At 40.8% G+C, this 9,459-nt stretch overlaps 2 long non-coding RNA genes across 6 annotated transcripts in view; one reads left to right on the top strand and one right to left on the bottom strand.

Moving 5' to 3' along the window:
* Positions 1–391: 391 nt before the first annotated feature.
* The window catches only part of LOC133472871 (uncharacterized), a 61,162-nt gene continuing 52,094 nt past the window's right edge, over positions 392–9,459 (bottom strand). The window contains exon 3 of the long non-coding RNA XR_009786883.1: positions 392–6,050. This is a non-coding gene — a long non-coding RNA (uncharacterized LOC133472871). The remainder of the gene's footprint in view (positions 6,051–9,459) is intronic.
* The window catches only part of LOC133472872 (uncharacterized), a 6,885-nt gene continuing 573 nt past the window's right edge, over positions 3,148–9,459 (top strand). The window contains exons 1-5 of one of the 5 annotated variants that reach the window (XR_009786887.1): positions 6,449–7,029; positions 7,164–7,233; positions 7,309–7,386; positions 7,464–7,521; positions 7,628–7,676. This is a non-coding gene — a long non-coding RNA (uncharacterized LOC133472872). Of the gene's footprint in view, positions 3,272–6,448; positions 7,030–7,163; positions 7,234–7,308; positions 7,677–9,459 lie in introns of those variants that run through there. The other 4 variants (XR_009786885.1, XR_009786888.1, XR_009786886.1 and 1 more) reach the window with 4 other exon arrangements.

The following is a 9,459-nucleotide window of genomic DNA, read 5'->3' as shown; positions in this document are numbered from 1 at the left end:
TGTGGTCATATGTTTGACTACCTAGGCAGAATTTCTAGAATTTCTTGAAAGAAGACATGAAGGGCCAGGCGAAACATTTATTTTTATTTTGATATTCAAAGTAAATTGTCCAGCATTTCAGAAAAGCATAATCATCAAACAAAAACATAACCAGAGAGAAATTTGTTTTGTATTTAAAAAGAAATAAAACATTTTCCCCAATTTATATGTAAACTTATGAGCAAAACTGTACAGATTATGCAGTCATATGTACACGTATCATATTGGAATGGAAGTGAAGGCTACACTTTGTTTCATAACCTCTCGGTGGCATATTGGAATGAAAGTAGTGCTTTTTCATAACCTCTAGATGGTGGCATACCCCCCCCCCCCCCCCCCCCCCCCTCCCCGAGATCTTTGTATAAAGTGTACCCATTGACTTTTGCCATTCTTTGGGGTGGGGGAACGCGCATCATACACGAGAAATTTCGGTATGTTCGTGTGGTTTGGCAGGGTGGAAGAAGAGCAAAGTTGTTTGGCAGGGTGGAAGAAGAGCAGTGAGCTTTGTGGCACACCTCAGTTGAGTATATACGGGTGGCGACCGGTGTTACAAAGGCAACGATGTAACGATGGCAGGCACGGAAGTATGTCATTTAACATAAAACGTCCTTTTTTTTGTCGTTACAGGGTGAAGCCAGAGCAATCTGCACAACCGGGATGCGTAATCTTAGGTGAGTGTGTAATTACTCCACGTGAACATGTATGACAAACACTTTGGTTACTAATGTTTTTTTTGTTGTTTTTTTCGTTTGTTTTTGAACTTGAGTTCAAGTAATGTAGGTGTCTTTTGAAATGGGGGATGCAACGTAAGATGAAGCTTGAGATCATCCAAGACAGACAGACCAAGGATTCCCGTTTGTGGTGCAGTGGGTGATGTTTTAATCCCTTTATTGAGCCATGCATGTTTGAAAAGTGCCTGCAACAAGAAATGTTTTCCCATTTTCTTCAAGTAGACTTGTGAATTCACAAGTAACAGACACCGAAGCTGCCATTCTGCTGTGGCCTGGTGGGTAAGAGCGACGGTTGAGGTAGATGGTTAGAACAACCCGTGAATGTTCCAAGCGCAATGGTGGTGAATCAGTGAGCATTTTGTGTATGAGCACATCAGGTAAGTATGCTTGTTATTTGGAACATGCTTTGTTTTTTCTCTTATTTTCATGCTGGCCATGTATTTTTTTTGGATCACTTTTTTGTCTTTTTGCAGGGTAGCGGAGCCGGTCGGTACAGAAGGCACGGAGAGTGTAAACGAGTACACACTGGAAATGTCTTAAACAACCAGGATCCAAGTCATCGGATGGGGTGTTTTGCAGGGAAGATGAACTGGATGGGACTGGAGACCAAGTAAGGGTAACCGACAATGTGCACTCAATGAAAGTCACAAGTACAGTACTTTAGTTTACCGGTCTTTGCAGGGTAGAGAAGGAGCTGGTTGGGACAGAAGGCACGCAGAGTACAAGCAGTCGCTGAGTAAGGGTAACAAAACAAAGTACACGCGTCAACCAAAATATTGTAGTTAATGTCATCGCAGGGCGAAGGAGCCGCCACTCGGGACGGAAGGTGCAGTCGACCCAGAGCACGACAAGTATACGCACGCAAAAGTTTTGAAGCGCATAATGTTGTTTAGCATAATTTCTCGTGTATGTGTACCCATGTATGGTACGTAACCCCCAAATTTTGGAAAACCCTTCTATGTATAATGCATGATTTTGCTTCTACCCATATGATGAAAACATAAGGAATTATGATTTGTTAGTTGTAAGAATTATTCTGAAGTGAAGCACTTTATTTGAACACAATACTTTATTTACTTGCTCTTGTATTGAAATTCACGTTTGATTAACCAGGCAGAATTTGCAAATGGGTACAATTGTTTAAAGAAAACACAAAGCGCCAGGTGAAAGATAAAATTTGATTTTAGATGGGTGGGTAGAACAACCCGTGAATGTTCCAAGCGTAATGGTGGTGAATCAGTTTGGAGGCAGTGGGCATTTTGGGTATGAGCACATCAGGTAAGTATAGTTTTTCTTCATTTGGAACATTTTATTTTCTTGCCTTATTTTCATGCTGGCCAGGTTCTTTTTTGTTTTATTATACGTGAAAATGGGAATTGAACTGAAAGTGACAGTTTTGTCTTTGAGGTGGTTTTGTTTTATTCGGGATTGTCTTAAGTTAGTAATGTTTTTTTTATTTTTTATTTTTTTTTACTTTCCCAAATCGAACATTTTGTAATTCAGGATGTTTATCCCCAATGTTATGTTTAATAAACATTTCCCAGGATATTTTTGTTACGTTTTTGTCAAATTGTACTTTTTTTTTTTTCTCTCTCTCCCTTCGTGCCCCCTTACATTTACTATTCATGTGGTGTATTTAACATTGTAATTATTGATTTTATTTATTTTTGTACATTTGCTGGGAGGATTTAATGAAGTGTGCGTGGGGCTGAGGTTGAGATGGATCAGGGTAATGTGTACAAACAGTAGGAAAATGAAGTTGCCTGCACACAACTAATGGTGCATGAGGTAGGATCCCACAATTGGAGTAAATGGAAACATATCCAAGTTCACATTGGTGTGTAATAGTGTTCGGCAGCATGTGAATAGTCTACAGTAGGGTGGAGAGTACGGTGCTTTGAGGCACACGTCACCTTGCTCGACGTTGGCCGTGGTTGCTGGTATTTTTTAAAAGCCGGCATATAATTGGGGGCGGGCATACAAAGTGTTGTTTGCCTGAGATGGTCTGCTAGTATGGCGTGTCTTGGTCCCAAGGAGGTTGTTTTTAGGATAGCACTTTGAAAGATACATATACAGTGTTGGGTTTGAGGGAGGAGTAATGGTATTTGGTAGTTTTTCCAGTGTTGAGGCAGCAGGTTTGATGAGAGGAACCAGAACTGGGGAGTCATAAGCGCACAGTGGTCTTTTGTTCAATAATTTTTGGCAGGATGGAGTGGGACTGGCTGAGGGTACTGAGTATACAGACCTACAAAGTGACCAGCACTTTCCAAGGTAGATGAGCTTTGATGCGATTAGAGACCGGTCAAAAGCAACCACCAATGTAGTCGGATGTATTTCTAAATTGTATTTTTTTTGTCTTTGCAGGGTGGAGAAGCAGTCGTTTGGGACAGAAGGCACAGAGTGGCGAAACTAGCACAACCTGGCAATTTCTTAAACTAGGACCCAAGTCATTGTATGGTGTGTTTTGCAGAGAAGATGAGCTGGATGGGAGAAGAGGCCAGGTAAGGATAACCAACAAAGTACAGTTCTCCAGGGTTTTGTTGTCGCTGCAGTGAGCATGCAAAAGTTTTAGACCAGCACATAAGTAACGGCGCGCGCTGTTTGGCAGGGTGGAAGAGGAGTCGAGCGAAAGGAAAATCCTCTCCAAAGATAAAAGTAGCCGTGGCTAGTCGCCGGAAGGTGAGCTTTGGAGAACACCTCGGTCGATGACTGGTGTTGGAAAGGTCTGGCTGTAGATGGGAGGCACGGAAAGCGTTAGGAGAGGCGGTCGTTTGAAGTTCTGCTCGTCTGGGTCCCGACCATCTTAAGTCGGAGCGGGCTTTTTGCGAGAACACGTTTAAATATATTTGAAATGTAGTTTGGCATTGCTTTTTGAAGTATTTTTGGTCTGAAGGTAAATGTGTAGCTTCAGTTATTCTGCTTTTGTATTTGAATTTGTTGTAAATGTAATTGTGTAGTGCAGAAATTGGAGCCAATGCAAATGTTGGCTTTACCCCACCATCAGAATGTTATGATTATAAACATGAATAAAGACATACGTTTTGTAACAGCACTGATGTTCATTGCTGTTCCAAAAAGTATGTCTTTATTCATGTAAGGCATTATTAACCAAAAAGTGTATGACCAGTACTGTAATTTTTAATGTACAATGCACATTCCCCGCTCCCTCCCAAAATTGTCAATAGTGCGCATTATACATGAAGTATAGGGGCAAATGTAAAAAAGTAACATTTCATAAATGTATGCCGCCATCTAGTGGTTCTGAAAAAGCTGTACACTTTCATTCCAATATGCCACCGCCACCTAGTGGTTCTAAAAAGGTGTAGGTTGCACTTTCATTCCAATATGACGGGTACATATGACTGACTGTATGATATGTACAGTTGTGCTCATTAAGTTTACATACGCTGGCAGAATTAGTAAAATATATATATTTTTGAAATGACTGACTGAACAACAATCGTTAATTTCTTTATGGTTATGTTTTGTTTAATGATTATGCTTTTCTGAAATGCTTGACAGTTTAATTTGAACCCTGTTAAAATAAAATTGTTTGGCCGGATCCTTAATGTTTTCTTTATAGAATTGGGCCCATCTTCCAAATTCTGCCTGGTTAATCAAACATGAACACAACTGTGTTTTCTAATTTACTAAAAAGTAGAGCTGTGAATTTGAAAAGAGCAAGTAAATAAAAAAAAACAAAAAACTGCTTAACTTCAGAACAATTATTTGGAAAAAAAAAAAAAAAAACAGATAATACTTCGTTTTGATCATTTGGGTAGAAGCAAAATCTTGCATTGTAAAAATGCAGTATACATGGGTAGATCTGAATTTTGATCAACTTTGGGGGTGCACATTATACATGAGAAATGACCGTAAATAGTGGATAGTGTGAAAAGTAGAAGACATTTTTGCCATTGCTAGATGTCAGCGATTATTAAAGAAAAAAAGTACTCAGGTATGGGAAGAATTGATCATCCATCCATTTTCTGAGCTGCTTCTCCTCACTAGGCATGCTGGAGCCTATCCCAGCTGTCATCGGGCAGGAGGCGGGGTACATAGAAACAAACAACCATTCGCACTCACAGTCATGCCTATGGGCAATTTAGAGTCTCCAATTAATGAATGTTTTTTGGGATGTGGGAGGAAACCGGAGTGCCCGGAGATAACCCACGCGGGCACGGGGAGAACATGCAAACTCCACACAGGAGTTAAAATGGTGCATGTTTGGCAGGGTGGATGAGGTAGGATCATGTAAGTGTTTAAAAAAAAAAACAGCATAACATAAAATGAACTTCTAGGAAGTGTTTAGACATGGGAGGGGAAGTCATTTAGTTTTCATATTAGTTTTGGATGTATGCAAGCTTTTGCAGCAGTTGTAAATGTAAATCGTCTGAGTCTTTATCATCGCGGACAACAGTTGTTTTGTACTGAGGTTTGCATCGATCAAAGGCGACAATGTTTAAGCATGTTTGAAATGTAGTTGGAAAGTGTGCTTTTCAAAGTATTTTTGGTCTGAAGGTAAATGTGTAGCATCAGTTATTGTGCTTTTGAATTTGTAATAAACCTAGTGTAGTTCAGCAATTGGAGGCAATGCAAATGTAGGCTTTACCCCACCATCAGAATGTTATGATTCTAAACATGAATAAAGACATACTTTTTGTAACAGCACTGAACATGTAAGGCATTATCAACCCAAAAAAATGTGTATTATGACAAGCGTGAAAAGTGGCCAGTGTGAAAAGTAGCAGACATTTTTGCCATTGTTCGATGTCAGTTATATTAAAAAGAGAAAAGTGGCGTTTAACAAAACAGCATAACATAAAATGAACTTCTCGGAAGCGGAAGTAATTCAGTTGTCACGTTAGGTTTGGATATATGTCGGCTTTTGCAGCTGTTGTAAATGACAGTTGTTTGCGTCTTTATCATCCCGTATCCATTTTGTCAAGCGCTATGGCACAACAACCTGGAGATGGATATGAATTTGAGATTAAACGCTTGTAATTGACTCCGAATTGAGTCACAGTGGTAGTAGTGGTGAGTTTGTGCACGTGACAAGCAGAAGTCTTGAAATCTTCAGCGACGTCACGGGCAGAGAAGGTTCCGGCGACTGGGGCTGACGAAGATGAAGCCTCAAATCGATTGAGACTGTAAGACGAGGACTCCCAGTTGTTGTGGCGGGTCTGGTTTGAACCCTTTTATTGATCCATGCATGTTTTTCTTGAAGTAGACGCGTGCATTCACAAGTAACAGACACTGAAGCTGCCATTCTGCCGTGGCCTGGTGGGTAAGGGAAAAGGTAAAAACACATAAAACAACCCACATAAATTGATGTGGCTCCTGGGCCTCGAGTTTGACACCAGTGCTGGACAACAATAAAAAACAGCTGGCCATCATTAAAGCAAATCAATTGCGTCGACTTCACGTTTGTTGCTAAAATAACATTGCAAACAACCAATCCCATTTGAAAATAAACTGGATTAATAACGTTTTGCTGGCTTCTGGTTTGAAATGGTTGTTTTTTACCTTTTTATGTTATGACATGAGGCAATTGTACATTTACTGTATGCATGTTCACGCTCATGACGGCCCTCCGAGGGAAACCATAACTACTACGCGGCCCGCAGCAAAAATGAGTTTGACGCCCCTGTAATGTACAGGAACGATTGAGTATTGAACTGAGTGTCCTTGGTTTTTTTGAAATTCATGTGATTGTGTTAAGTTTGTAATATTGTACTTTCCCAAATACAAGGTATTGAACTACAGGATATAAATTTTTTTCTCACCCAATGTTTTTGGTGTGGTGGCACTGTTGTTTTTAGGATGGCACTTTGAAAGATGGGTTTGAGGGAGGAGTCAATCATATCGATCAGCGCATTTTGTTTTCAGTGTCAACACAGCTGATCTGATAGGCAACAGAAACGGGACCAGTGTAATGTACTTAGCAACTTGTAAAACGCACACGAGTAACGGTGTTTTGTTCGGTTTGATTTCTCGCAGGGCAGCGGCAGCGCAGGATTGGCAGAGAGAAACCACCACACGAGGGTAACTGGAATACATGCAAACGAAGCGACCGGCAGGAAGCTCATTGGAGTGTTTTGCAGCGGACAAGATGGGACTCGAGGCCAAGTAAGAGTAACCAACAAAGTACACTCATCAATGAAAGTAATAGAAGTGCAGTATTGTAGTTAATTTTGTTGTCATTGCAGGGCAAAGGTGCTCCCAGTAAGGACGGATGGCGCAGTAGACCCAGCGCAGGGTAACACTTTGAAAGATACATATACAGTGTTGGGTAGTTTTTCTAGGGTTGAGGCAGCAGGTTCGATGAGAGGAACCAGACCTGGGTCATAAGCGCACAGTGGTGTTTTGTTCAATTGTTGATATTTTTTGCAGGATGGAGTGGGGCTGCCTGAGAGGCAACAAGAACCACCGGATGAGGGTACGGAGTATACAGACCTGCAAAGTGAGCAGCATTCAACTCGTTTTACAAGGTAGAAGATGAGCTTGGATGCATTTATTTTTGCTTTTGTCTTCGCAGGTTGGGAAAGTAGCGCACACTGGCGATTTGTTAAACTAGGACCCAAGTCATGATAACCAACAAAGTAGGGTTCTGCAGGTAATTTTCTTGTTGTTGCAGGGTGTATGCAAAAGTTTTAGACCAGCACATAAGTAACGGCGAGCGCTGTTTGGCAGGGTGGAAGAGGAGCCGAGCGAAAGGGAAATCCTCTCCAAAGATAAAAGTAGCCGGAAGGTGAGCTTTGCAGCACACCTCTGTCGATGACAGGCGGTCGTTTGAAGTCGGAGCGGGCTTTTTGCGAGAACACAATGTCCTCTTCTTTGTTTTTTGGTCTTTTCAGGGCGGAAACAGACCAATCTACACAACCACGATGTGGGATTTTAGTTTAGGTGAGTGTGCAAATACTATGGTTGAGATTTTTTGAGTGTGGCTTATATGGAGCATTCCCAAACGAAGAACGTGCAGTTGTGACAGTGCAACTGAAAAGCATGCTTTCAAACATTGTTGCCTTTAGTCAATGCACAAAGTAAAAGTATAGCTTCAGTTATTGTGCTTTTGATATAAACATGAATATAGACGTCCTTTTTTTTAACAGCACAACATAAAATTAACTTCTAGGAAGTCATTTCGTTGTCATGTTAGTTTTTGATATATGCCGGCTTTTGCAGCAGTTGTAAATGGAAGTTTGTGTCTTTATCATCCCATATCCATTTTGTCAAGTGCTATGAAGTTGAGATTAAAGTTGTAATTTACTCCGAACTGAGTCACAGTGGTAGTAGAATGCGACACACTGTTGCGTTTGTGCAGGTGACAAGTAGAAGTCTTAAAATTTTCAGTGACGTCACGGGTAGAGAATGTTCTGGCGGGTCCAGTTTGAACCCTTTTATTGAGCCATGCATGTATTTCTAGAAGTAGACCCGTGAATTCACAAGTAACGGACACTGAAGCTGCCATTCTGCTGTGGCCTGGTGGGTAGGAGTGATGGTTAAGGTATTTGGTGTTAGACCCCCTTTGTAAATCAGTCAGTATTTTAGGTATGTTGACTTTTTATTGGGAACATTATTTATTTTTCCCCTCCCAAATCATTGTTGTACAGCACTGGTGTCAAACTCAAGGCCCGGGGACCACATCAATTTCTGTGGCCTGCGAAAGCAAATGAAGTGTGTAGACTTCCTGTTTGTTGCTAAAATAACATTGCAAGCATTTTTGTGACCAATCCCCATTTCAAAATAAACTGAATTAACAAGTTTTTACTATCTTCTGATTTCAAATATAGTTGTGCATCCATGTAATATGAGGCAATTGTAAATTTACTGTATATGTTTGCCCTCATGACAGAAAACATAAGTACGATGTGGTCCGACACCCCTGTTGTACAGGAATGATAGAGAATTTAATTGAGTTTGTAATATTGAATTTCAGAATTCCCCCCCCGATATTTTTTCACAAGTTGTGTCGCAAGGCAGGCTGAGGGTATGGAGTATACAACTCATTGTAAAGTGTTTTACAGGGTAGATGATGAGCTCGAGCGGCCGGTCAAAGGTAACCACCCAAGCAGATGGACCAATGAAATGTGCGTACGTAGTTTATTTTGTCTTTGCGGGGTGGAGAAGGAGCCATTTGGGACAGAGTAGGGTACCTCGTACATACAAGTCATTGTATGGTGTTTTGCAGGGAAGATGAGAATATTGACAAACATACAAGGCATTTTTGAGTGGTAGCTGCATGTAGAGTAAGTCTGAAAATGTGTAGTATGACACATTTTTGCTGCCGTTAGCTATATAAAGTACCCATGTATAGGAAGATGAATTGTCCATTTTTAAAGGTGTTAAACAATAGCATAACATTAAAATGGAAGTAATTTGGTTGTCATGTTAGTATTGGATAGATGGAGGCTTTGTCATGAGTCAAGCGCTACGGCACAGCAACTCGGAGATGGTTATGAACCTGAGCTTAAACTAGTAATTTACTGCGGCACTCTGTTGTCGTGTTCAATTTATCAGCGATTTCAAGGGTAGGAGACCGGGTGTAAGATGAAGGCTTTCCAGCCGTGTTGTGGCAAGTGTAACCTCTTCATTGAGCAAGGCATGTTTTCTATGTAGACCTTTGAGTCGATGAGTAACAGATACCGTAGCCCAACAGGGAATGTTCCAAGCTTAAATGGTTTGAAGT

The sequence above is a fragment of the Phyllopteryx taeniolatus genome, chromosome 23, assembly GCF_024500385.1.
Source record: "Phyllopteryx taeniolatus isolate TA_2022b chromosome 23, UOR_Ptae_1.2, whole genome shotgun sequence".
NCBI classification, from domain to species: domain Eukaryota; kingdom Metazoa; phylum Chordata; class Actinopteri; order Syngnathiformes; family Syngnathidae; genus Phyllopteryx; species Phyllopteryx taeniolatus.
Note: the sequence above shows the minus strand (reverse complement) of the source record. Positions and strands in the feature narration are given on the sequence as shown.